Source organism: Rousettus aegyptiacus, unplaced genomic scaffold (genome assembly GCF_014176215.1).
Source record: "Rousettus aegyptiacus isolate mRouAeg1 unplaced genomic scaffold, mRouAeg1.p scaffold_m13_p_15, whole genome shotgun sequence".
In the NCBI taxonomy this organism is placed as follows: Eukaryota; Metazoa; Chordata; class Mammalia; order Chiroptera; family Pteropodidae; genus Rousettus; species Rousettus aegyptiacus.
The window spans coordinates 60,110,846-60,136,112 of NW_023416290.1; the positions used below are offsets into that span (position 1 = coordinate 60,110,846).

The 25,267-nt window shown below is 60.1% G+C and overlaps 1 protein-coding gene and 1 long non-coding RNA gene across 2 annotated transcripts in view; one reads left to right on the plus strand and one right to left on the minus strand.

Annotated features, from left to right (window-relative positions):
- EPPK1 (epiplakin 1) overlaps nt 1-3,270 on the minus strand; it is a 21,352-nt gene extending 18,082 nt beyond the window's left edge. Inside the window, 1 exon segment of the mRNA XM_036233170.1 lies at nt 3,214-3,270. The gene's annotated coding sequence lies outside the window, so the exon portion shown is untranslated.
- LOC118612031 lies at nt 2,436-23,937 on the plus strand. The gene is made up of 4 exons (XR_004954693.1): nt 2,436-2,539; nt 15,518-17,586; nt 17,683-17,817; nt 23,902-23,937. It is a non-coding gene; the product is annotated as an uncharacterized LOC118612031 (long non-coding RNA).
- The last annotated feature ends 1,330 nt before the right edge of the window (nt 23,938-25,267 follow it).

Sequence of the window (25,267 nt, forward strand, 5' to 3'; positions counted from 1 at the left end):
GCTGGCGCCTCTCCTGCTCGCACCCCAGCTCTGTCCCTCTCCCCAGCTCCCCAGCTCCGGCTGAGGCACCCTGACCCCACTGCCAGACCTGCCAACACATCTGGGGTCTGGCTGTCCTCGACTTCCAGGTCATGTGGCATGGGGACCTTCTGCTCCGCCCCCACTTACCCATTAACTCAGAGAGCTCCCCAAGACTGCCTCAGCCCCCCAAATCTGCAGTTGAGCGCGGCCTGTCTGGGTGTCCTGGAACCAAGCGTCCACCTGCCTCGCAGGCAGCCTCGACGTCCATGGCGCCTACACCGCTCGTGCCCGTGACGGCTCTCCCTTGCCTGCCCTGAGCCTGAGCCTGAGCCCCCAGCGGGTCCCCTGAGGGGTGCTCCTCTGCTCAGACCCCCTCACGTCCATGTCCGCGGCCTCCACAGCTCGCGGGCACAGTGATGAGGCCTAAGGCTACCCTCCCTGCTCCTCCCCTCCCCACAGCCCTCCGGCCCTGGGCCCTGGTAGGGTCAGCGAGCAGCCACCGGGCAGGCGCTGGGACCTCCTTGGGGCACCCTCCGTGGGGCAGCGTGGCAGAGCTGGGTGCAGGGCCCCGCTGTCAACAGAGTCTGGGGCTTTGACACGGAGCCGACGGGGTGGACGCCACAGCTCTGCCAGGCCCGGCAGAGAGGACTGTGGTGGGCACCGCCGCCTCAGAACCGGCCCCCTCCCCTCCATCGCCCCCAGGCCTCCCTGCCGAGAGAGACATGGTGAAGCCACCCTCCTCGGCCCCCTCTGTGCGTGAAACCCTGCTTCCCCTCCCCACCGCAGATGCTGGGCTGGCAGCTCCCGAGGACACCCTGCCGCTGACCCGCTGCTTAGGCTCAGACAGTCGGTGCCAGGAGCAGGCAGACACCAGGGCGGGGCTTCGCAAGGGGCCCCAGGCGGGCCCCGAGGGCAGGGTCCCAGGAGGCACTGGGCCGGTGGGGAAGCTTTGCCAGGAGAGCGGGCCGGGCGGGTGGGCGCGCTCTGGGCATGGCACGGAAACGGGGACCGCCACCCTGCAGCCAGATGGCGCGAACCCACGCGGACAGTGGGGCCTCGTGGTGGCCAGCAGGGAGGCACTGACCTCTGCGGGGCGGAGCGGGGCCGGGCAGCTCCACGATGAGAGGCCGCCGAAGGCACCGGCTCACCGGCAGCTCCCATCCCGTCCCCCGGAGGGGGCACAGTCCTCCGAGAGGCGATGCGCCCTGTCCCAGCAGGGGACCCTGTGGGCCCAGGAACCTCCTGCCACATCTCTGGGTTTAGACGTTATGGTCCCAGGGGACATAGCTCTAGTCCCACAGCCACGACCACAGCACCGCGAGGCTAGAAGAAGAGCGAGCCGCCCAGCGGGGGAGCTGAGCTGACCTGTGACAGGTGGGGCAGGGGGTGCCCTGGCGGCCACTGGCTCCTCATCTACCTGTCTGGCAGGGAATGGACAAGCACGGCTGCCTCAGCCTGAGAGGGAGCCTCAGGGCTGGGGTCTGCCCACACCCCAGTGGGGTGCTGAGCTGGCAGCCGAGCAGCCTGGCGAGGGAGTGAGGACTGGGCGGCGGTGAGCGCCCAGTGTGGCCGAGGCCTGCTGCAGCAGCAGCGGCTGGGGGCCACCCTGCTCACCTCCTCCGTGTCCCCGAGGAGCAAGCGCCTGGGTAGGGTCCGGGGCTTGGTGTGGCCGTGGTGGACGTGGGGCTGCCCTGACCTGTGGTTAGAGGTCAGTGAGACGGCACCTCGGGCCAGCTCGGTCCTCCACCCGCCTGCTTCCACGGGCCAACCGGCCTTTTCCCCATGTTCTGTGTCAAGCTCTGCTCCCAGGACGGGCCTGGTCATGTGCCCGCTGTCAACCTGCACCAGTGAGCACATGCTTCCTTACAGCCTGTGCCTTCCCAGGGTCTGACCCGAAGGAGCCGGCATGTGGCCCCGCCTGTCACTGACGGAGTGTGTGGTCGCAGAGCTACTGGGGTGCCCAATGGGCACAGCTGGGGGTGGCCCTTGACCTAGACACAGGCAGTCAGCCCAGAGCCCAGACGGGCTGTGCTGCAGCTGGGAGGGGCAGTGCCAGGTCAGGGGTCCTGGCACCAAGGGCACTCCTGGTGGGAGAGGGCTGGGGACCAGGAGCAGGCTCCACGTGTCTGCGGCAGGAGCCTTGGGGAGGCCCTGGAAAGAGGGGTCTGGTGGCCTTGGGGCTGAGAGGTGGAGCAGGTTTCTCCTCCTCCCCACACAGAAAATTGGCAGACAATCGGAAGGGCGGAGGGTCCTCCCAGGGCTTCCTGGCAGTGACCTGCCTGGTTGCCCTGGGCAGCAAGGGGTGGGAGGGCAATTCCTGAGGAGGGTGGGTTCGAATTCCTGGGGGGGCGGGGCACGATACTACCCACATCCTGAAGAGCAGCCCCCACGCCAAGGGTGCGTGCTGGGGGCTAGCCGGTGTCTACCTGAGCCAGATCCCAGCAGAACAAGTGGCCGGGAGCCCACGGAGGGAGGTAGCGACCTTTGCCCGCTGCGAGCAGCTGCTGGACCAGCCCAGGTGCAGAGGCAGAGATGATGGCCTGATAAAAGCTGGGCATGACGGGGGTGGGGGCGGGGCGGGCGGCCGTGAAGGGTGGGGCGAATGATGGACAGATCTTCAGTCGCCTTTGCCTCCCAAGTGTCCTGAGACGACCCCAGCAGGCGACCCTGTGCCCACCCGCCCGAGAGCAGGCAGCTGCCTCAATGGGCCGGCACGCCGGCACCCCCGGCGGGAGCCGCAGCGCACTCTCGATTTGTCTGCCTAACGGCCTGGCCCGCTCCCCTCGCAAACACCGGCCCCCTCCGCGCCGGGCGAGGGGACAGGCAGGCAGGTACCCGCCCCAAGAGGCGCGCCCGTCCTGCTGGGAAACCGCTGGGCGGGAGAGGCAGACCCCCGCCCGCGCGCCGCGTACCCACGCCCATCCCGGAAGCTCAGCCTTCCCACCCGCACCTCGGGGCAGGACCCCCGCCGGCAGGGCTGGTAGAGGGGGGCCGGCTGCCGCGCCCCGCTGGGCCCGGAGCTCAGACCGCCCCGGTGGGGCAACAGCTGGGTCACAGCCCGCAGCCCCGGGCCGCCCGCGGTCGCGTTGCGCCCCCACCCCGGGCTGCGGCCGGGGCCGAGCGCCGCGCAGGTGCCTCGCCTTCGCTCGGCGGCCGCCCCGCCCCCCCCCCCCCCCGGCCGCGGTGTCCCACCTGCGCGCTCCACGCTCGGCTCGCGCCCCGTCCGCTCGCTCCGCGGCCGGCGTCCAGCGCCGCCCGGATTTAAGCGCGCTCGCCCCTCCCCGCAGCGGCCCCGCCCCCGTCTAGGGGCGGGGGCCAGGTGGGGTCGCCCCGAAGCCAGGTGGGGCGGGCAGGAACGCGAGACCCCGCGCGCGGCCGGGCCGACGCCCCGCGGCCGGCAGTCTGAGGGCACCCCTAGGCGAGGAGGGGCCCCGAGGTAGGGGGAAGGCGGCTGCGGAGGAGCAGGGTCGGCCCCCTCCCACCCCTGCCCCTCTCGACCCCTCCCGGAGTCACGGCGAAGGAATGCGGGCGGGCGCAGGCAGCAGGGCGGCGCGTCCCGCACGGGCCAAGGCGTTTGCATGGAGTTTGCAAGGGAAATGCAGCCCCCGCGCAAGGCCGGCGGCGTGGCGTCCGCAGGGCTCCGCGCGCTCCCTTGGGCCGGGGTGGGCTGCCGCCTACCGCTGCTTAAGCCTGGGTCTGCCAGCCAGGGTATCCTCAGGGGCTCCTCTGGCTGCGACCATCCTTGAACTTGACCTCGGAGAGCTGGGGTCTCTGGTCCTGTCTGGAAGGGATGGCCAGGCCTCACCTTCGGGTCCACCACCTGGACTCAGAGGCGGTCCCCTGTCCATGCAGGGGAACCTAGGTCCCCCCTTAGATCCTCACCCCAGCACCCACATTCCGGCTGGAGGTGCTGGGTGGGGGGCCAGGACAGGAACCACTGGCCGTCCTCCAGCTGGTCGCTCCCAGAGAGCCCAGACGGACAGGGTGGGGCAGGTGTCCTTCGCCTGCCAGGGCAGGGCCCAGAGCCTCTCTTCTGCCCCCCATAGCTGGCCCTGAGGGTTCGGTCTTCCTTCCCGCAGCCCCACCCCTGCCTGGGTCATTCTCGACCATATACTCATCCGGGACCACCCAGCCACCTCCAACCCAAACCGCGAAGGCCCCTTGAGGCACCCGCACAGGCACAGGGGTGGAGGGTGCCGGGGCCAGCTCCCACAGCTCGGCCCGCACGCCTTGCACCTGCTCACAGAGGCTTCCTGACCCCTGGGCTGGCCTCTGGCCGCCTGCGTGCTCCTCTCTGCCCATGCTGGCCGTGCTGTGCGGCTGCTCCTGGCCACTGGGGAGCTCAGACCCCAACAGAGCAGAGAGCTCTGGCACGAGCCACAGCCCTGGCTAGGCGGGCCACCGCAGCCACCGCAGCCGCCTCAGCCCTGCTGGCCAGCTGCCAGCACCGTGTCCATGATGGCCCACTGGGAAGCGAGGCCATGCTGGCCGTGGCTTGTGGCCCAGAGGACACCCCGGAGCTGCTGCTTCCTGTGGCCAAGTAATTGCAGGTGGCATCGCTGCCAGGCCACGAAATCCAAGCGCGTGCCAGCCCCGCGCTGTGGGAAGGAGGCGTGAGGCTGGCCAGGGATGGGCAACGTGTGCCTGTCTGCCCACTGTGCCGGCCGCTCCAGCCGCTCCTCCAGCTGGGCCCGCAGCTCGGGGAGGGAGCAGCATGGTCCCAGGCGGCCCTGCCTGGGGACAGAGAGCCTTCCACGCCCACCCCAGCCGTCCCTGCTCCCTGGCCAGAGGAGGTGAGGCAGGGTGGACCCCGGCTTCCGGCCAGCAGCAGCCCAGACCCCGTGGCGCACCCTGGGCAGCGGGCGTGGGCACACGCACCCACTCTTGGCTCTTGAGCCCTTGCTATTCAAGGCGGCCCCTCCAGTTCCAGCTGAATCCCTGGGTTTGCTGGGGGGAAGGGCTCGGTGGACCCCATGCCCAGGTCAGGTGGCAGTCCTCGCTGAGCACAGCCAGTGTCCCTGGGCAGCCGCGCCCCCTCCTGGAGCAGCTCCAGCTGCTCCCTCACCAGCCAGCTTCGCTGTGCCCGAGGGAAAGGCCGGGGTCAGGGGCCTGGGCCCAAGAGGGCCCTTGGACTCTAGCACTTGGAATGCCCCGAGGCAGGGGAGGAGGGACTGGGGGAAGGGCTTTCCGCGGGTCCCCAACACGGGCACAGAGGCCGTCTTCATTGACCCACCCCACCCTGCCCACCCCACTCACCGCTCACCCACAAGCCGCTCTCCTGCCTCCGGCCCTAGCCACAGCCGCGGCCACGCTCCCTGTGAGCACAAGCCCACGAAGCCCTGTGCCCGCCTGGCCCTGTCCAGGGCCCTGGGCTGTAGCTCCAGGCAGGTCCCGGTTGGGTCAGGAGCTGCTCAGCCCTGGGCCTCCCTGAAGCTCTAGGGGACGGCACAGCTGCGCCAGGAGTCCCCACCTGGGGACCAAGACGGGGGGTCGGTGCACCCTCCCCACGCCGGCACCCTCGCCCAGGCGAACCTCGGCTTGCTGCACCGGGCCGTGGCACTGGGCCGGCAGCTCCTCTGGGCTCCGTGCCTCCTGCAGCCTCAGCTCCGCCTGCCATGCCCGCATCTCCAGCAGGCGCCAGAGCAGCTGCCGGGCCCGGGGCCGGGGCAGCTTGCGGGGGGGGCGCCCGTCCCCCTGTCCCTCCCGGGGGCCCCTTGAGCCCGGAACCCGCTATGGGTGAGGGTCTACAGGCCATCGCTGCGCTGGTGCCTCAGCCGAGGCTTGGAGAGGACACGGGGTCCCAAGGTGCCCTCACCTGGCCCTGCCCTCCACACGCTGTATCTCCTGCTCCCGCAGCTGGGCAGTGGCCCTGTGACAAGGCCCGCCTGTGAGGGACTCACTGAAGTTCCCCTACGCTGAGGCAGACCTTCACCCACCTGGGCTGCCCTGCCTCCCCGGGGGGCCCCATGGTTACCTCCAGGGCACTGGGCCCCCAGGCCTGGGAAGCCCCTGGTGTGGAGGGGTTGCCTTGGGTCCCAGGGCCAGGTGTCATGTCCCCCCTCCCCCAGACAGCCCAGCAGGAGGCTGGGCTTCCCATGGTGGGTGGCGCTGTGCACCCTGCGTAGACAGGGCCCTGCAGCAGCGGGGCTGGGGCGCCCACGTTAGGGAGAAGCCGGGAGCCCCCACCACCTTCGTCTCTGTCCTCCGCACAGACCGCAGTCCAACCGGTCCAGCCGGCCGCCAGCCCCAGCCTCTCCTGGCCTCCTCCCGCCAGGTACCTGTTCCTGGGAGACTGACCCCGGCCCCAGCCATGCGGGTGGGGGCAGGCTGCAGGGCTGAGCTCCTCACCTCTGCCCCTCAGTGCCCTGCCCAGAGGAGGGTGTGGGGCTCTCGCTCGCACACGCACTGCCCTAGGCCTGGGGACAACTGCTAGCTATGGACACCAGGCAGGCCCCGAGGGTGACCTGGGGGCTCGGAGGAAATGGGGGGCAGTGCACACACTTCGGGGGACCCCCTCCGGCTGCGTGGGTGAATGAGGCTGCAGAGCCCTACCTGGGTTCTCCTGGTTCCTCCTCCTCAGCCAGACCCTGGGACCCCGGGCTGCATCCCCCCACCTCCTCCTCTAGCCCCCCCACTCTTAGGGCCCCGACACCCCACCCAGGCTTCCTGACGCCCCAGACTGGTTGGCACTCGGCCCCAGGAACCGCGTACTTCGGTCACCTCGTTCCTCTCCCTGGGGTGAGCCATCCCCCTCCAACCGGAAGCCCCTTCTCCCAGGCCCGCTGGGCAAGGGGGACCCCCGAAGGTGGGGGTCTCCCAGGCTCCTGCTCGCTCAGGGCTTTTTAATGTGCTCCTGAGGCCAGTCAGGCGGGCACCCACGTGGACCCATTCATTCATTCGCTCATTCATTCATTCATCTGATGACCCCTTCACCAAAGTTGGCGTTTACCAAGGAGTGGATGCTGTGTCCAGCAAACGAGCCGAGGGCCTTCCCGCGCCCACAGCCACGCTGTGCCCCAGACCCTCCCAGGAGCCCACCCTGCCTAGGCACCCAGCCTTGGGGGAGCCTGGGGCGTGGACTGACGGCTGGGTGCCCTGAGCCTGTGACCACCAGGCCCGCCCTGCCCAGGCGCGTCTCTCCGGGGTTGTGCTGCGGTTGCCCTGGGAACGCTCCATCGCTGGGTGGGGTGGGCGGGCGGGCAGGCCAGGGCAGGCGGGCAGACGCTGCGGGCAGGTGGGTGGGCGGTGACTTTCCCAGGAGGGGCCCACCCTGCCCTTCCCCCTCCGTTCCCAGCCCTCACTCCCAGGCCAGGGAGCACCCAGTGTGAGCCCCTGTGGGGCTGGGAGGGGTGCATTCCAGCAAAGGCCTGCCCCACCGCAGCCCGGACCTCTGTGTGCGCACTCAGCTGCCGGGGTGTCCTCGCAGGGCCCAGGGAGCTCCCTACACCGGCCGCCTTGGGCCGCCCATGCGGAGGCGGGAGCAGTGCTCTGGCTCCTGACGCCTGGTCCGTGTGCGCTCCTCCCCGCCCGGGACAGGGCTGGGCCGGTCTTCTGTTCTAGCCTGCACAGGGCTGGCCCAGGGCCCGTGACGGGCGCGGGAGGCCAGGGGCCTGGGAAAGCCTCCGGGGCCCGCTCAGGGCTGCCTCCAGCCTTCCGCATTGGGCACCTGGGGTCCTAGGTCAAGCCGGCTGCTCCTGGCCGGCGAGATCAGCCCACGCAGCAGGACTCCAGGACGGCCTGGCCCTCCACGGTGGCCAAGGCTGGCCACGTGGTCCCCTGCCACGCTGGGGCTCCCGCGGCACGGCAGCTGAGTGGGCACAAAGAGGTCCGGGCTGAGGTGGGGCTGCCGCTCGCGGAAGCTGCGTTGCTGCCGCCCCGGCCCTGTGCGCTTTGATGGCGGGCTGGACCCCTGCACGGCCGTGTCCCCGGCTGGGCCCCGCCCGCACCTCCCGCCCCTCAGGCCGCGGGCCGCACGCACCTCACGGGCAGGCAGCACTGACTGACCGTGGTCACAGCCGGGCCTGTGGACACAGCCCGGACAGGTCCCACCCGGCTGCACGGCGGCAGCTCCCAGCCCTCGTTGGGGGGAATGTGGTGCACACGCGGTGGCATGTGTGGCGGTGGCAACCGGGGCCGGCGGCCGGCCCGGCTGGAGCCGGCCTGGACGAGCTGGCTGTGGCCAGGTGGCGCCGTGTGGCCCGGAGCAGGAGGGAGCTGAGATGCCACAGGAACTGGAGGAGGGGGCCGGGTGGGACCTGCTGCCACCGGGCCTGAGCCGAGGCCAGACCAGGCCCGCGCCTTTCCCACGGCGGGGGGCTCCGCGCCCCGGCAGGCGGGGCCGAAGGCGGGGAGCGGCTGATTCAGGCGGAGGCCCGTGTGCCGCCTCCCGGATGGGCGAGGGCGTGCATCTTTACCGACACAGAGGTTTGCTAGGGAGACGGCACGCGGCAGCGGTGGTTGGAACGTGTGTCTGGCAACAGAGAGGCCCGGAGAGCTTGGGAGAACCGGAAGTCCCAGGGACCTGCGCCCCGTCCCAGGCGGAGAAGACATGGCCATGTGGCAGGCCCAGACAGAGCACCCTGCGGCCCCACGGAGGGACAGGCAGACCCTAAGAGCCTGTCGGTCACCGGAAACCCAACCCGAACTGGCTCTGAGAGAGGGAGGGAGAGAGGGAGGGAGGTCGTTGGCCTAAAACGCAGGGAAGCCGGGACAGCTGGGACTGACTGCGGCATGGACGCTGTCCCCTGGGCTGGCTGCCCGCATGGCACCAGCTCCAGAGAGAAAGACAAAGAGGAAACTGTGTTCTCCTGCAGGAGACCAAGAAAAGGCCCTTGGCAAGTGGCCTGGGCCGCCCGGTGGGTGAATGGCTCCCAGCATCCTTGCCCGCTGCGGGCCTCACTGCCAGCACAGCCCCCGGAGGGCCGTGCGCACTGGGTCTGTTCGCAGCCTGTCCCTCCAGGGCCACAGAGTCGCCCGCCCACCCCCCTGGGGCCACGGGCAGCCGTAGTGAACACGGAGCTGGGAGTCCACGTTCGGAGCGGGGCGAGGCCTGTGCCCTCCGCCCACTCGGTCTCAGGCCGCGGCCAGGAGAGTCCATCCCTTGACCCAACTTCTCATCAGCTGCAATGGCCGGTGTCGCTGGCGACAGAGAACCTCGCGGGAGGTGGCTTCGGCGGACGCGGGACTCAGCTCCCCTGCGCGAGAAGCCAGGGCCGGGCGCCCTCTGGCGCGGCGGGGTCCGCAGCCCGGCCACGCTGCTCTGTCCTCTTGGTGCTGCGTTCTGCAAAGGGCGTTTGGGCTCAGAAGTCCCTTTGGATGTCGCTGGTGACCCAGGCCCAGCCCGTACACAGCCAGTGTAGCCACCATGACACCCGCCTAGCCTGGCCTCTGATCTCTCGGAGGCCTGGGTCACCCTCCAGACAGGCCACCAGCCAGGAATGGGATGGAACGGTCAGTCGTGGCTTTGGGACCAACCGTGGGACCAGGGAGGGGCAACCCTCCTCTTTGAAGTCTGTGTTATTTTCGCAGAAATCACGGCAGCCGCGGTTCTGAGCTCAACGTGGGGGGTGAGGGGGTCTGAGCCACGCAAGGGCTGGACGGGGGCAGGCGCTGTCACGTCCCCGCACGCCCCGCGACCCTGCCGCGTCCTGCACACAGACGCCGGCGAGCCCAAGCCCGCGGCCCCGCCTGCTCAGCCCGTGAACACGGACGAACCCGTGTGTGAACTCAAGTTCCCTGGGGCGACCCCCATCAAGACGAGCGGTGCCCCAGCCCCTGACGGGGACACCTGGGGGAGGGCCATTCCCTGAGGACGTGTCCCTTGCCCTCTGTGGGCTTCGCCGGACAGTGGCCCTCCCCGCTCCATCTGCCACTCCTGTGACAGGAGTGACAAAAAGCAAGAGGCCTCACGTGGATGGCTGCAGAGAGCCGGGGGCCTCAGGGCACACGGGCCAACAGCCGAAAGCCAGCTCGGGCGGGCGCCGGTGCGAGCAGGCAGCCGGAGCCGACCTCACCTCGGAGTTCGGCCCTGTGCGCTTCCCCCGCTGCCCATGGCTTTTCTGGTTTCACTTCCCAACAGGTAAGTCACTTTCCCCCAGATCCTTGCCTTGGGGTCCGCAGGAGGCCCTCCCACGGCCACCTCCGGACCTCCAGAGCCCGTCACAGTGCCAGGCACACGGTGGGCACACAGTTAAAGCCGAACAGACCAGCGAATCCAGTCGGGCATGGAGGTGCCCGAGCAGAGTGACCTGGGCGGGTTCCATGCTGCCACCGTGGCGCCCAGCCCCTCCTGTGGCCTTCCCGCCTGACCTGGACTTCACCCTCAGAACAGGCTCACAGCTCTGCTGCGCTCCTGGACCCCGGGGGGCCGCAGGCTGTCTTCCCAGTGGGGGCGAGACACTGGGCAGAGTCCTCTGTAGGCTTAAAGTCCCCCCATCCCCTTGTCTGGTGGCAGGTGTGTGCGCCTGAGGCCAAGGTGAGGTGAGAAGGGAGGGCAGCAGGATGGAGCCTACGCCTGGAGGCGGGGCCACCTGCTCATGCACCTGGCTTGCTAGTTGGGACTTGCTCTTCCACTCACACTGTCCTCTCCAGAAGGTGGAGCTGCCCAGCTTTGTGGCCAGCAAATCGGTGACCCCCAGGCTATGATGGCAGCCGAGGGAGGGCCCAGGTCCCCGGTGTTGCTGGTCAGGCTTCAGGCTGGTCCTCAAAGGGGACAGGTTGCATTTGAGGGGCATGGCTCGGGGTCTGTGCTGGGACCCTCCTTGTAGGGCTCGTGTGGGCTCCACGCAGGCCCGAATTCCTAGGGACACCAGACACTGCCACAGTGACCGTGTCCTGAGGCAGCCCGGACCAGCCGCAGAGCCTGAGCGGGGGACCTCCATGGCCAGAAGGAGCAGGTGGCCAAGGGGACCCCTGCCAGCTGTCTCCCCCGCAACGGGCAAAGCGAAGCAGCCCCGTGAGGAATGACGTGGTGGTTTCAGCCCAAGTCAGGAGTCCGTTCAGCGGCCACTCTTCCGGTGCCAAGGATTTTCCTGCCCCCAGGAGCATGGACTTCGCACAAGGTCACCCAGTGCTGCCTGCAGAGCAAGGCCAGGTGTCTAGACATGACTCACACATCAAGGGCTGCTGCAGAAGCCACGGGTCACCTGCAAGTCATGCACATTCCAAATACCAAGCAGCCGTTGAGACGGAAGGAAGGTGTCCAGGATGCTGTGGAGAGAGTTCTGGGCTGTGGGACTGAAGAGGGCAAGGGCCCGCTGCCGCCCGGTCCCCTGGGCCTCTCCGCAGGGGCCACCTGCAGCGCTCAGTCCTGAGACACAGAGTTCTCTCAGGCCGGTGCCCAGCCATTGCCTGAAGTCTGAGCATCTACTTGTCCGCCCTCTAGAGAGACCCATCACCCACAACCCCGCTCCGAGTGGCCGGCCCTGGGGCCGTGGCGGGCAGCCGCAACAGCCATCGGTTCCCACGCAGCTCACGGGCCCCTCGTGGGCCGTGGCCCCTGACACCCGTTCCTGGCAGATGGGGTCCTGTCGTCTCTGTAGCAATCAGAGGCCGATGAGGCAGAGCAGTGTGAGCTGTGGGGGGCGTGATGGAGCTATCCCAGGTCCCGACCCACCTTCGCACCCCTCCGCCCACAAAGCACCCCGAGAACTCCCCGGACCCTCCCAGCCGCCGCTGCACGTGTGCCTCACGGCTGGGGCTGCCGACCCCCCTGCTAATCAGCCCTGGAGGGGCTCCTGGAACAGAGCGGGGAGGAGCCCCAGACCCGTGTCAGGACCGCAGAAGCCGTGGGGGCGGCTGTGGCCTGGGCAGGCAGGGGGACAGGACGGGGCCTGCCCGGGCCCCCGGCCTGGCCCCCTGCGGCCCCGACAGCAGCCAGCGCCCAGGGCAGCAGCGGCTCTGAGCCGGACAGACAGACCTTCAGCGAAGATGTGAAACGTAGAATGATGACGAGCGAAGGGGACGCGACCACAGACGTAGACGGGGGCGCTGGGGAGTCGAGACGTTCGAACCCCGCAGGCGATGGGCCCTCCCCGGAGATGCGCAGGCCCAAATGCGAAGACGGCGAGAGGCTCTCGGAGACCAGTAAATACAGCGGGGGCCGGGCATTCTGGGGAGCCTCGCGTTGCGGATCCAGGCACGTGCTCCGGGGCCCGGCTCCCTGTGCGGCCTGCGAGGCGGCGTGTCTCGGGTTCCGGCCCGGTCGTGGCTGAGTGACGCTCCCGTGTTCGCAGGAGCCACGTTCTCTTTACCTGTGCATCGCTCGGCAGACTTTGGGCCGCTTCCGCTCTCAGCAGTTGTGAACGACGCTCGGGACCCCCGCGTGCACGCCCGGGGCTTTCGGGTCTCTGGCAGCGGCTCTGCAGTCCCTGGGAGCCGGGCCGGGCCCGCGGTAACGCCGGCTCGGCGACCCGAGAGGCGGTGGGACTGCTCGCTGCACCGGAGTGGCCGCCGGCAGCCTGCGAAGGCCCCGTGTGTCCCCGACCTCGCGGGCATTGGTCACTTCCTGTTCTGTCCCCCCGAAATCCCGCCCCACCCCACCGAGCAGCCAAGAGCCGACGCCTCGTTGCCATTTTGATTTGTGTCCCGAGCGGCCAACGACACTGAGCATCTTTCCATGGGCTTAGTAGCCATTCGTGCATCTCCTCTGGAAAAACGTCTTCTCGAATCCTCTGCCTGCTCGAAAGTGTTACTTGTCTCTACTGTTAAGTTAGAAGCGTCCTTTATGGATTCTAGGTACGAGTCACGAACCAGACAGATGACGTCTAAGTCTTCCCCCGACTCTGTGTTGTCCTTCCACTTTCTCGATGGTGTCCCGTGAAGGGCGGTGTTGATGAAATCTCACTCATCCACTTTGTCTACAGTCGCTTACGCATTCGATGTCTTATGTAAGAAATCCTTTCTAAGGCAAAAAATTCACGCCTATGTCTTCCTCTAAAAGCTTTATAGTTTTAGCTCGAAGCTTAAAAGTTTTAGTTTAATAGTTTAGCTCTTACATTTAGGTGTCTGGTCCATTTTGGGTTAATGTTTGTATGTGATGTGAAGTGGGTGTCCAGCTTCATGCTTTTGCAGGTGGACACCCAGTGGTCCCAGCTACATTTGTTAAAAAGTTCATCCTTTTCCCATTGGATGGTCCTGGCACCCTCCTTTAAAACCAAATGATCATAGATGTCTGGGTTTATCTCTGGATTCTTAGTTCTTTTCCATCGATCTATAGGTCCACCCTTATGCCGGTACCACAGTCTGACTTGTGAAAAGTATCTAAGCCTTTGTAGTAAATTTTGCTACAAAATTTGTAGTGAATTTTTAAATTGAGAAGTGTGAGTCCTCCAATTTATTTTCCTCCAAGATTGTTTTGGCAATTCTGGGTCTCTTGCAATTTCATAAGAATTTTAGGATCAGCTTGTCAGCGAAAGAAGAAAAAGAAAAAAAAAAAAGGAAAGAAGGAAGGAAAGAGAGAGGAAAGAAGAAAGGAAGGAAGGAAGGAAGGAAGGAAGGAAGGAAGGAAGGAAGGAAGGAAGGAAGGAAGGAAAGAAGGAAGGAAGGATGACAGTTGGAACTCGGAGCCCCCCAGGTCCGCTGGGAGCAGTGAGATTTAACAGTGCGAAGTCTTCGAGGCCACAAACATGGAAACCTTTCCGTTTGCTCAACCCCATCCCGTCTCTTTCGACGCCGTTTTACGGTTTCGGTGTGCAAGCCTTGCGCGTCTGTGGTTAAACTGATTCCTCGGTACCTCGCTTCCGTTAACGCTGCTGTATGCGGGCTCGCCCACCAAGCTCCCGCCCCTCCCTCCGTCAGCAGGCTGGCGAGAAATGCGGATTTTTGTGAGAACGTGACACGTTGCTGCCACCTGCTGGAGAGCCCTCGTGATGGCTCTCCGCCTTTGCAGCCACCTTTGCGGGATGCCAAGAAGCCATGATGAAACGAATTACAGTGAGAATAGGAGACAGCCATCTAAACAACGGCGACCCTCCTCCTGGCTCGAACTCATCGTGAACAATCTCAGAGAGAGACAAAGAGGTGGGACAGGGAGGACCAGACAGTCACATCCCATACGCTGAGCCTTTTCCACCCGAATGCAGATGTCACAGCCGGTGGATCTGCTCCACACCCCGTCTCACACAGGGGCCGGGACAGTCTCAGCTTCTTGAGGGCACAGGGCTGAGTGGGGCGTGGCCCGCAGTCCCAACCAGGGATGCGAAGGACCATGCATCCCCACCCCATGGTCCAGTGTCCTCAGATCAGAGACGTCCCCTGTCCTCACCAGTGTGGGAAAGAAGGCTTCCCCCAGCACGTGGAGCTTTAGCCCTGTCTCCACCTGGCCAAGGGTCCTTTGAGCTATGGGTCCCCAGGGTGTGGCTGTCCAGGGGACTCGAAGCCAGCAATTCATGGGCACTCTGCTCCCGGGGGCCCTTCTGTGACGCCACCCCCAGCCCCCCCCGGGTCCTGGCGCGTGGCGGGGAGGTGCCCCCGGAAGGCCCTGAAGTGCGTCAGATCGGGACGGAGGCTCGTGGTGCCAGTGCCTCCCGTGGCATGTCGGCATCCTCGCCCGCCGCCCCGTCCCCTTTCCTGGCTGCAGCATGTCCGCGGGGACGAACGTCCATCTTGCCCGGTGTCGCCACCCAGAGTCCTAGCTGGAAAAGTGGGAAAAATGCTTGATTCCCCCGCAATTTAACAATGGGTTTAACGATTCTCCAACCCTTGGAAATTTAGGTTGTTTTCAACATTTCGTATGTATCTTGGCCATTTGTAAGTGGGCATCACACGTGTTCCAAAGGTGCGGCCGTCACCATCTTCCATGTCCGAGCTCTGTCGCCCGTCATGCCGAGCCTGGGGGGAGCCCAGGGACGGTGCCGTCCCTGGACCTTGCAGGGCAAAGGGCTGGCGGTGAGAGCTCGGGGGACAAGACACCCAGGTCCCTCCGCCTACGGCGAGCGGGCCCGCCAGTGCCACCAGAGGTACCACCCTGGGAGCTGGGGCTGTCCCCGAGAGACCCTCGGGACACGGACGTGCTACTCACTGGGCACGTGGAGCGGCCTCCTGCCCACAGGCCGCCCCGCCGCATGCCAGGCCCATGGCCAGCAGTGGGCACGGTCAGCATGGGGGGGCCAGGCTTTGTGCACCGTCGCAGTCCCTGAACCACAGACAGAGTATGTCCTGGGGACTCCGGCCCCTGTCTGCCAGCACGAGTGTGACCAGCACTGGGCTTCCAAACGTCCGGGCCTCCGTGTGCTCCTGACTGGGGCCAGCTGCTTTGACAAGAAAAGTTGTCCCTGGGGACTTTATAGACCCAGGCGCATGAACGGCAGATAAAACACCCTCGGAAACTGGGTGGAGAAACCCGTCTCGCCCTGGCAGGACCGGCAGCGCCCAGCCGACCCGCCTCACGCGGCCGCTACGAGTGCCGGCAAGTCGGCAGGGGCCGCCTGGCCGCCGTCCAGGGCAGGCCGCCCGCCCGGCCGTGTCGTTAATGGCCCCTTTGTTCTGTTCTCCGCAGCCACCCTGCTTCCCGTCAGGACCGCCCCGCCTGGCACCCTGTGCACCCTCCACATGACCGCTGACAACGGCCAGAGCCATCGGAACCTCCAGCCTCATCTGGAAACCACGGAGGCACGAAAACGCTGAACTCGGGCGGCCCCAGGCACCTCACGCGCCTCTGGGCGGCCGCCTCTTCTCTTCCATTTTCACCTTGTCCCCGCGTGTGCGTCTCTCGCCGCTGGAGGCGGTTCGGGTTGCGTGGTCGACCGCCAGCGCCACCTTCCATCCGAGAATGTGGGGGACTGGCCACATCTCCAGCCCACGTGTACGACTTTCTGACTAGACACCTATTTGTGACGGTGCTGGGCTGCAGGAGTCGGTTTTAAATACGTGTTGACTTCCTTATGTTCACGCCATGAAACCATCTCCATCCACCCCGGAGTCTCCCCCGGCCCCTGGTCGCCCCCTCTGGCCCCTCCCGCCCCACCGGCAAGCACGGGCCCCCGTTCCGCTCCGACAGGCCGCTTTGCACTTCCCAGGATTTTATATAAATGGAATCGAACGGGGCGCACTTGTGTGCGCGTGTGTGCATGTGTGCGCGCACACATGCACGTGTGTCTGTGTGCACACATGCTTTCGGTCTGGGCTCTTGCACTCCGCCTGATGGTTTTGACGCACCAATGTCGTTGCGGAGGTCAGCGACCCATTCTTTTTTGTCGCCTAGTTGTGCGGCGCCGTGAGAATATACCAGTGTGTCACCCGCCAACCTGCTGACGGGCTTGGCCGCTCTCTGGTTTCAGGCCGTCACGGGTGAAGCTGCTGAATAATGGTGCCTGTGTGGCCGCCGGGCGCTTCCTGCTGGGGGAACGCCGCGCCCCGGGCCGGCCGCGTCCGGGCCTGGCCCGTCCTTCCCACAGCCCTCCAACCCTTTGCCTTCCGCCAGCTTCGCTGCAAGGCCAGCGGCTCCGGATCATCGCCAGCACGTGACGCGCTCAGCCCTTGAACTTCGGGCTTTCCGGCGGGCGTCACGTTACCTCACTGCAGCTTTGTCTCCCTAACGGTCGCTCTGCGCCCCATCCACGTGTCCTCACGGATAAAGTGTCTGATCGAAACTTCCGCCCATTTGAAAACTGGGTTGTTTTCTTTTATTGAGTGTTGAGTGTTCTTTGTGTATTCTGGATATAAGGTTGTTTGTTTGTGTGTTTAATCGGTTATGTGATTTACAAGTATCTTTCCCCAGTCCGTGGCTTTTTTAAAAATTCACTTCACAGTGAATTCTTTAATTTTAAAGAAGTCAAATTTATCCATTTTTTCTTCTATGTGTCATGCTTTATGGTATTATACCTAAGAAATTTTTGCCCAACCAAAAAAATCACAAAGATTTTTCTTGTATGTTTTTTTTTTTTAACCGTTTTAGTTCAACTGTGATTCGTTTTGAGTTCGTTTTCGACGGCGTGAGTTCCATGTTTTTGCGTATATTTAGCAGTTCTGGCGTCATGTGTGACAAGATCGTCCTTGCTCCCCTGAGCTACCTTTGCACTCTTCTTTAAAATCAAACGGCAATACAGACATGGTCCTGTCTGCAGACCCATGACCTCTTTGCCTGTGGGGACACCAATCCCACGGCCTGCTGAGCAGCGGACGACAGGAAGTCTTAAGGTCAGGTGGTGTGTGACTCCTCAAAATTTGCCTTTCGCATTCCAGGTTGTTGCGGCCATTCCTGATCCTTTGCGTTTCCATGGTAACGTAGCATCTGCTTGTCAATTTCTAAAAAAAAAGGAAAAAGAAAACCAAGCAACCTGCCGGGATCCCGCCTGGGCCGCGCGGACGCAGCGGCGTGATCTGGGGATGGAGGGTCTTCACGTCGCAGGGCCCGACCTGCAAGCGAGGCCTTTCCAGGCCGACTGAGAAGCTTCCTCTCAGGAGTCATCTTTTGTCAGGATGGTTCCTAAGCTCTTCTTATTTTTGACGCTATTTTAAAATAATCTCTTAAATTTCAATTTCTGAAGGTTCGTTGTTGCAATGGAAGACGACTGACTTTTGCGTCTCGACCTTGGACCCCACAATCCTGCCAAGCTCATCGCAAAGGTCTGGCAGCTTTTTCCCCTCAGTATCTGTTAGATTTCCCACACAGACAATCGTGTCCTTGGTGAATAAAGAGTTTCACTTCTTCCTTTCCAGTAGGGATGCGTTTTCTCTCTTCCCCCGGTCGCCGACACTCGCCAGAACCCCCAGGGTGATCCCAGGAAGAAAGCATCCGGTCTTTCCCCATAACGTGCGATGCTGGCGGCAGGTGCCACCGAGATGCCCTCCGCCTGGGTGAGATGCTCCCTCTTCAATATCTGGGAGGGTTTCCTGCAGAGTTGGTGTCATTCTTTCCTTCTGTGTTGGGGAAAATCCCCCCAGTAAAGCCACCTGGGCCTGGGGCTTGTTTGGGGAAGAATTTTATTTCATTTTATTTTAAATTATTTGAATTTTTTTTTTTTTTACGGTGACATTAGTTAATGAAATCCAGCAAGTTTCGGCTATACACTTTAACAGTAAGGTGTCCCGCCCGCGGGACCGGTTATTTGGTGGGAGAACCGAGGAGAACCCAACCTAAAGAAAAGAGGGGTAACACGGACGAGAGAAAAGAGTGGAGGCAAGACAGTGTTCTGATCAAGCCTCAAATTTTATTCTGAGCAGCAGTTGCTTTTATACAGGAAATAAGAGAAAGGGGTAGGGCTGATTAGGGAAAGAGGAGTATATGGCATGATCTGATTGGCCAGCTGGCATCAGCGTCGTTCTGTCCTGCGGGTATTGCGGCTTCCTGTTGCTTAGTTAGAAGGTGCTGAGTGACTTATGCAAAAAGAAGAACAAGTTCTTTCCGGCTACGTGACCTTCCTGGTAATTTATAATGGCGGACCTCTAGTCTTAAGATGGCTCCTGACATCTCCCCCTTTTTTATTTCTTAAAATGCCAAAGCCTTTTTTGCTGAGGCGCAGATAGACTGTGCCTGTCTTAGGCGACCCCTCACCAGTCTGGGCCTTACCCGTCATCGGCACATGAAAGTCATGCAATCATGCCCTGTCTTAGGTTGGTCCCAGCCCTGAGGGATTCTTACCCGTCTTTGACTACCAGCCTCTGCGTCTTGGGGGTGAGCTTTAACCGAGTGAGGGAGCAGTGGCCTGACTCCTCCCGAAGGCTGGGAGTGGCAGAGTGATGTCAGCTAACCTCTAGGTAGCCAGGCATGCTCTCAGGGAATTCTGGAGCAGGTCAGGTAAGGACCTTCCCTTGCACTATTAGACGTTGCACTCAGCTCGGTGCCCAGGCCTCTTGTTTTATATCGGAAGAGGCGGGCCTGTCTCCAGTTACCAGGCCGTCCCCGAAGGGCGGGAGCTAGGTCCTACGGATAAAGCGCCATATTCTGCTATACCAGGGAAGGTTTATTTCTTCATCGAGGAGGGAGAACTGCAGACCAGCAGGCGCGGTGGGCGGTTCTTGATTGTAGCTGTCAACCGGCTCCTGGGAGGCAAGGCGATGGTAATGGACTTCTAACGGTCTTTTGATTGCATTGTCAACCTGGTCTTTGATAAAGGTTGTAAGACGATTAAATGCCCAAGGCCCAAATGAGATTAGTAAGAAAATGCCTACAAGAGGTCCTAAAAGGCTAGGTAGCAAGGTGGTAAGCCAAGGGGAGGCAGAGAACCAGTTTTGGTACCAAGACTCTTGTTGTTCTCTAGCTCTTTTTCTATTTTCTAGACTCTTTTTTACCTTGTCAAGGCTATTTTGCACAAGGCCTGTCTTATCAGAATAAAAACAGCATTCTTCTCTGAGGGCCACGCAAAGGCCCCCTTCTTTGAGGAAGAGGAGATCAAGCCCTCTTCTGTTTTGCAAAACTACCTCTGAGAGGGACGCTACAGAGTCTTTTAAGTCTTGTATTCCTTCTCTGAGGTTATTAAGGTCTTTGTCAATAAGAGATTGAAGTTGTAAGTATTGGTTGTTGGAAGTGACTAAGGAAGCAATGCCAGTGCCTGCTCCTATGGCACTGACACCTAACAAGACAGAAAGGGTGATAGCAGTGAGAGGCTCACGCTTGTTACGAGACGTGGCATCTGGATCTATGAATTGAAGGAAAGTATTAGGGTCGTGGAAAAAAAATCGGGGGAATAAAACAACAACTACGCAGTAATCGCGAGAGGTCAAAAAGTGGGATGTAAAAACGTATGGGGTTAAGCCAGAGGAGCAAGCAAAATAAGTGCCACTAGCAGCAAGCACATATGAGAATGTGTGATTGATTGTCATGGTTTGGTTACATATGGGAATTAGGCTGGTCGGGGGACGCATTGCTGGTCCTATGCCTTGAAGATGAGTAAGAGAGGGCTGGCAAGGCCAGGAGGAAGGCCAGGAGGCCTTTGCAAGCACTGTAGAGTCAGCGCCCGTGTCAAGGATGCCTTTGAATTTTTTGCCATTGATTTTGAGTGTGAGGTATGGGCGTTCTCGAGAAAGTTGTTGGATCCAAAAAATATCAGAGGAACCAGGCGTAGACGCCCCTCGGGAAGGCCCTAGGGAAGGATTAGATGTGTCGAGGGGTAGGGGTAGAGCCTGAGCAAGGCGTTGACCTTGGTGTATATAAAGTGGGCCTCTGGAGCTACTGGCTAATATCTTTATCTCCCCGGAATAATCACTGTCAACAATAGAGGGAAAAATGGTGATGCCCTGCAAGGTAGAGGAGGCCCTTCCAAGGATAAGAAAAAATGTTTTAGGGGGAGGGGGCCCAAAAACGCCTGTGGGGATCACCTGAGTCCCGCTATCGGGCTCTAATATGATGTCGGAGGAGGCACAGAGGTCCAGTCCTGCGCTTCCTGGGGTGGCCCTGTAAAGGGAATGGACTGATTTTGGGGAAAGGTGGGTAGGGGCTGAGTTTGTTCTATCTGGCTGTTCCCCGAGGCCCTGAGAAAAGGGATTGGCTGAGGGGCCCGGGGCTGGCCCCTCTGCCCGTTTCCCTGCTGGCGAGTGATGGGGTTACCGAGTATGTCGGTGGTGGAGCGGCAGTCTCTAGCCCAGTGTCGGCCCTTTTTGCAAACAGGGCAAGGTGTCGAGGGAGGAGAAGGTCCTTTATTATAAGGGCCCTGAACCCTGGGTTTGTCATGGGAACCGTGGCATTGACGGGCAAAGTGCCCTGGCTGACCGCATTTGAAACAATTTTTTTGTTGGCCAGGGTTGGCCTGGATTGCAGCACCAACCGCTAGATGAATGGCCTGAGATACCTTGGAAGTAAATGGATCAACGTCTCGGCACAAGCGAAGCATTTCATCGAGCGTCTTGTCCCGGGTCTTACCCCTGAGGACGGCCCGGCAGGAGGCGTTAGCATTTTCAAAAGCCAATTGTTTGACTAACCTGTCATTAGCGGCGTCGCTTCCTAGAGCGCGCTCAGCAGCCTCTAGAAGGCGACTGACAAATTCACTGTAATCTTCCTGGGGACCTTGGATAACCTTGGTGAGTGGTGTGGTGGGGGTGCCAGAACTAGGAAGAGTTCTCCAGGCCCCAAGAGCGGCATTATGTGTCTGAGAAAGGAGTCCAATAGGGAGATTTCGTAGTCGCTCTTCAGTGGCATATGTCCCCTGACCAGTAAGTTTTTCAAAGGTCCAAGAATGAGAGCGGGGATTTTTAAGATTATTAGCGGCTATAGTCTGGCAGCGGTCACAGAAATCAGCCCGCCAAGTTAGATATTGGCCACGGGTGAGGACAGCCTGGACTATGCGGAGCCATTCACAAGGGAGAAGGTGTCCCCCTCGAGACAGTGTTTCGAGGACAGATAAGGTGTAAGGAGCATTGGGTCCATAAGTCCTGACAGCTGTATTTAGTTCTTTTAAGTTTTTGAACTGTAATTTATGGAACTCTCTACGCTCCGGGGCGGGGGGAGGGAGTTCGTCGTCACTGCTTTCTTCTTCATCATTATTGTCAGCAGTGTCCTCTCCACCTTCAGGGGCATCAGGGGGATCAGCGGTGTTAGAGGTGGGAGATTCAGGTCGTTGGGATCGGGTGATGACAGGGAAGGTGAGGGTTTTTGGTTTGGGGTTTTTGGAGGGTTTTATGGGCAAGCGTTGGGCGGTAAGGACAGTCTCTTGTAAAGCAGCCTGAAGGGAGGCTAGTTTGCTCTCTATCTCGGCCATCTGTGCAGCAAGCTTATCTTTGGTTTGTGAAAGGTTGTTGCCGTTGGAGGCGGGGAATGGCAGAACAGGCGCACAGAACTGTGGATTGTAGGGTGGGCAAGTAGAAGGCCAATCTGGGTTACGATATCGTACGGCCTCATCTTCTAAGGTGGCGGCATCACCAGGATCTAAGGGGTCATTGAGTGGTCTTTTAGTTAGTAAGGGATTGGTAAGAGGACTTTTAGGAGAAGGGGGATGTTCTGTGGGCAAAGAAGGGTATATACCTTTAGTTGGAGAGGGATCGCTCATGTCTATAACGACTGAGGGACATCTAGAGGGGGGCTTCTCAGTGGGAAGAGGAGCAACGGATGCTGAGCGAGACAGCGGTTTAAGGCAGTACTCCGTTACTGACAAGAGTTGTCGTTTTTCGGGGTCATCGGAGGCGGTTTCTACAATATCTCGAATTAGTCCCCAATAAGAGAAAGCAGCGACGGGGACGGCATCAGGGCCTTCCTTTTGTAACTTATCGTTTAAGTCTCTGCCTACCTTTTGCCATTTTTTTGGATGGATTTCGGGGCCATTTACTATGAACCAGGGACAGACTTCATCAATGAAGAGAAAAAATTTGACTAAATCCTTCTTTTTTACTCGGATTCCTCGTCCCTTGAATGAGCGTTTTAAGTCTTTTATGAATAGTGCTTCTCTGGACAAGGTTTGTCCCATCTTTTTGTTTTATTTATCTAAAAAGAAAGAGGGATAGGAACTGAGGAAGTGAACATAGGTATCAAGGCAAAAAGGAGGAGAAGGGAACTTAACTTCTCTCCCGCGTGGGCAGCCGGTTAGTACAATCCGCTAACACGGACCCCCTGGGGTGCGATGCCTACGGACGTCCCGCCGGCTGTGCCTTTGGGCATAGACAAGGCTCTTTTACAGAGGCGCCAGAGGAGGGATTATATCAGAGGTCTCGACGTGGGCAGTCGGTTGGTACAATCCGCCAACACGGCTTCTCAAGAGGCGAATCGCAGACCTACAGCTCTCTCCAGGGCGGAGGGAGAGGTCTACGACCGGGATGCCCTCTGAGTGGACGACTTCTGCCTTAAAGTCGACTGACACACTGTATTCTCCCAACTCAGAAAAAGCAGCCTCTAACCTCAGGGGTGGACGGCTTGTGCCGAGAAGCGGGCTAGAGAGAAAAGTCCCAAATCCTTTGAAAAAAAAGGAAAAGACAAGAGGACCAAGAGAAGACAGAGGGAGTTTATGCTCAACTCTTTTCTCCGTTTAAAATTTGTTACTTATGATCCTAGCAGTCCGTGCCGAAACTAAACTAAGGCGGATGAACACTCACCGAAGACGGCGATCTCCGGTGAGCCGAAGACGAGGACCTTCCATGAGCGGTGAAAGGCAGTCTTCCCTGAAAAACTTCTTCTCTGAAAAACTTCTCCTTAACGAGCTGCAGCCTCTGTTATTTCGTAGTCCGCCTGGGTAAGGGTTCTGCACTCGGGCCCCACGTTGGGCGCCACCTGTCCCGCCCGCGGGACCGGTTATTTGGTGGGAGAACCGAGGAGAACCCAACCTAAAGAAAAGAGGGGTAACACGGACGAGAGAAAAGAGTGGAGGCAAGACAGTGTTCTGATCAAGCCTCAAATTTTATTCTGAGCAGCAGTTGCTTTTATACAGGAAATAAGAGAAAGGGGTAGGGCTGATTAGGGAAAGAGGAGTATATGGCATGATCTGATTGGCCAGCTGGCATCAGCGTCGTTCTGTCCTGCGGGTATTGCGGCTTCCTGTTGCTTAGTTAGAAGGTGCTGAGTGACTTATGCAAAAAGAAGAACAAGTTCTTTCCGGCTACGTGACCTTCCTGGTAATTTATAATGGCGGACCTCTAGTCTTAAGATGGCTCCTGACAGTAAGGCATAGGTACATTTACATTGCGTGTTCACCTCCCATAGTTAGATTTCTTTGTCACCACATATTTGACCCCCTTTACCCCGCATACCTCCCCCTCCCCCCAACCCTCTGGTAACCGCTAGTCTATTGTTCATGTCCATGAGTCTCTGTTGGTCCTATTCATTTGTTGCTTTTAGATCATCCCACATATAAGTGATATCATGTGATTTTCAACTTTTTCTGTCTGACAATTCTCTTTGCACGATTACCTTGAGGTCCATCCCTGTTGTTACAAATGGCAGCATTTCATCTCTTTTTATGGCTGGATAATATTCCATTGTATACATGTACCACAGCTTCTTTAGCCAATCATCTATCGTAGGACACTTCGGTTGCTTCCATGTCCTGGCCACCGTGAATAATGCTGCTATGAACATCGTTGTGTAAATATCTTCTCAGATGAGTTTTCAAGTCTTTGGGGTAAATACCCAGTAGAGGGATTGCTGGATCATATAGTAGATCAATTCTTAGTTTTTTTGAGAAACCTCCACACCGTTTTGCATAGCGGCTGTACCAGCTTGCAGTCCCGCCAGCAGTGTGTGAGGATTCCTTTTTCTCCGCGTCCTCTCCAACACTTGTTATTACTTGTCCTGTTGATTATAGCCATTCTAACAGGTGTGAGATGGTATCTCATTGTGGTTTCGATTTGCATTTCCCTAATAGCTAGCGATGTTGAGCATCTTTTCATGTTTTTTGGCCATTTGTCTTCTTCGGAGAAGAGTCTGTTCAGGTCCTCTGCCTGATTTTTAACTGGATCATTTATTTTTTATTGTTATTGAGTTGTATGAGTTATTTGTATATTTTTGATATTAGGCACTTATCGGAGGTGTTGCTTGCAAATACACTTTCCCACCTGGATGGTTGTCTCTTTACCTTGTCGACGATTTCCTTTGTTACACAGCAGCTTTTTAGTTTAGCATAGTTGGGGAAGAATTTTCGATGACAGATACAATTTCTTTCAGCTACAGGGCTACTCAGGTTACTGACACAAAGTTGTTCCTAGTGCTCCTTTTTCATCATTTTACTGCCTGGGGTGACGTCACTTCTGTCATTACTGACACTAACGGTTTGTAGCCTCTCAAGTTCTGCTAGGGACTTATTAATGTTATTGTCTCAAAAGCCAGTTATCCATCTCATAGATGCCCCCTTTCCTTATCGTTTTTCGATTTTCTGTTTCACTGATCCCTGGTCTGGTCTTCATTTCTAGTCTTCTTAGATCCATTCCTAATTTCTGAGGGGAGGGGCTGACGTCGTTGCGTTGAGGCCTTCTCTGTGGTGGGCGCTGACTGCTATACATTTCCAAGGACTGCTTTGTCTGCATCTCTCAAACCGTGATTTTTATTCAGTTTGAAATACTAATTCCCTTTTTGATTTCTTCATCCCACAAAGGACTTAGAAGCTAATGATTTCATTTCTAAGTATGGAGGTTTTCCAGATATTTTTTTGCTATTGATTTCTAATTTAATTTCACTGCCTGAATCCTCTTTAGGTTCTTGAGACTTATTTTATCACCCAGAATGTGGTCTGTATTAATAAATACCCCACATGCACCTTGAAAAGAATGCATTCTGCTACGGCTGGGAGGAGAGATCCACCACGTCAGCAAGCGACCCTGGCGGGAGTGCCGCTCAGGACTCCTGCAACTTTACTGGGTTTACGTCCATTTGTTCTCTCGATCGCCGAGGAAG